Here is a 2,453-nt window from a genome sequence, read left to right on the forward strand (position 1 = left end):
CAGCTCCTGAACCTCCTTGGTTCCTGAAACATCGTTACTGCGTCTACTCAAGGCATCTGCCACCTGATTGGCCTTACCTGGGTGATACGTAATATCCAGGTTGTAATCTGCTAACAACTCCATCCATCTGCGCTGTCTCAGATTTAGGTCCGCCTGAGTAAATATGAACTTCAGACTCTGGTGGTCTGTGAGGATCTGAACTTTCTCTCCATACAACTATGACCTCCAAATCTTTAGCGCAAAAACAACTGCTGCTAACTCCAAATCATGAGAGTTGACCTCGTGAAGCCACAACTGACGTGATGCGTAAGCAATAACATGACCATCCTGCATCAATACACAACCCAAACCAGTACCTGACGCATCTGTATAAACCTCATACGGTACCCCTGGCCTAGGTAGTACCAACACTGGTGTATCTGTCAACTTCCGTTTCAGCTCAGTAAAGCTGTCCATACAAGCATCCGTCCAATCAAACTTGGTGTCTTTGCCTGTTAACCGTGTCATCGGTTTCGCGATACTAGCAAAATCTTTCACAAACTTTCTATAGTATCCTGCTAAACCCAGAAAGCTACGAATCTCGGTGGCGGTCTTAGGTGTAGGCCACTCCGATATTGCAGTAATCTTCTCCGGATCTACTGCAACCCCTGCCTCTGAAATCACGTGACCCAAAAATCCAATCTTCCTCTGCCAGAAGCTACACTTACTCAGCTTGGCAAACAACTGATGCTCCCTGAGCTTATCCAACACAATCCGCAGATGCTCTGCATGCTCCTCTCTACTCCGAGAATAGATCAAGATATCGTCGATGAAAACAATCACACACTTATCCAAGTGCTCGCGAAACACATCATTCATAAGCTTCATGAATGCTGCAGGTGCATTCGTCAACCCAAATGGCATCACCACAAACTCATAATGTCCATAACGGGTACGGAAAGCAGTCTTCCGCACATCCTCATCAGCTATCGTAATCTGGTGGTAACCCAATGCCAAGTCAATTTTTGAAAACCATGAAGCTCCCTACAACTGATCCAATAACTCATCGATACAGGGAAGCGGGTACTTATTCTTGATGGTCACCTTGTTCAAACCTCTGTAGTCGATACAAAGTCTGAAACTCCCATCTTTCTTCTTCACAAACAATACTGGCGCTCCCCATGGTGAAGTACTAGGTCTGATGAAACCCTTACTCAATTACTCCTCCAACTGCATCTTTAGTTCAGCCATCTCTGCTGGTGCTAAACGGTATGGAGCCCGCGAAACCGGTGTTGTTCCTGGTTCTAACTCAATATTGAGAACATCTCCTCTGTCTGGTGGTGGCCCCTTTAAGGCTTCAAATACATCATGAAATTCTGCAGCCACTGGAATATCCTGTAACTCAGGAGGTCCATCTTCATTAACCATCGAAATAGTCGCTAGAAATCCTTCTGCTCCTCTCTCCAACAAGTACTCAGCATGCAACATGGAAATAACAGAAATCCCACGGTAAGCCTGGAGACACTGGACTGTGATCTTCCTATCTCCTCTAGGAATATTAACTTTCGCTCGCATGCAATCTATCACCACTCGATGTCGGGACAGCCAATCCATCCCAAGTATGACATTGTAGTAATCCATCTCCATCTCTGCTAGGTCTCCTATGAAGTCGACTCCTCCCAGTAGGACTGGTACATCTCGGTGAACGCCAGTGGTTCCCAATTTCTCAGTATCGGCCGTCCGAATCTGCTTAACCTTCGGCTCAAAGACACCTCGAAAAGGCCAAGACTTAGCCAAACGCGAACTCACGAAGCTGTGAGAAGCTCCTGTGTCGAATAGAGTGTGAGCTACCTCACCTCCAACAGAAACCGATCCTACACAAAATTTTTTTTTTTAACTACACATGATATCCATCAAAACACAATTACTCAAAAACAGACGAGTATGATAAAAATACATACCGGCTATCGGCTCAGCTCCATTGGCCTCTCCTAGAGCATAAACACGCGGAGTGATGGCTTGACGCTTGGCCCCAGGCCCTTTAGTCGGGCAAAACCTGGAGATATGGCCAAACTGGCCACAAGTGAAGCAAGCTCCTGGTGCGTATGCTGCAGCTGGTGGTGCCTGCGCTCCCTGTGCTACTGGTGCTGCCTGCGCTACTGGTGCTGCTGATGCTGCTGGTGCTGCTGGTGCTATTCCCCGCGCACCAAATGGCCTACTCCGACAATCCCTACCTTTATGTCCCATCTTCCCACAGTTGAAGCACGTGATGCACTCTCCAAAATGATGGCGACGACACTTGTCGCAACAAGGTGCTCCCAACTGTTCCCATGTTCTCTTTTGTGGCTCTGAAGTCCTTCCAGTCTTAGGTGGAGCCTTAGAGTACTTTTGCTCCTCTGCAATACATGCCTCCTGCCCAACAGCCTTCTCTAGCAGATCCTCCAAACTGGTGTAAGTAACCATACTGCACCTGC

At 47.5% G+C, this 2,453-nt stretch overlaps 1 pseudogene; it reads right to left on the reverse strand.

The window, feature by feature from the left end:
- Positions 1 to 2,453, reverse strand: part of LOC106314804 — a 6,490-nt pseudogene that overhangs the window by 1,996 nt on the left and 2,041 nt on the right.

This window comes from Brassica oleracea, chromosome C9 (assembly GCF_000695525.1).
Source record: "Brassica oleracea var. oleracea cultivar TO1000 chromosome C9, BOL, whole genome shotgun sequence".
NCBI lineage: Eukaryota > Viridiplantae > Streptophyta > Magnoliopsida > Brassicales > Brassicaceae > Brassica > Brassica oleracea.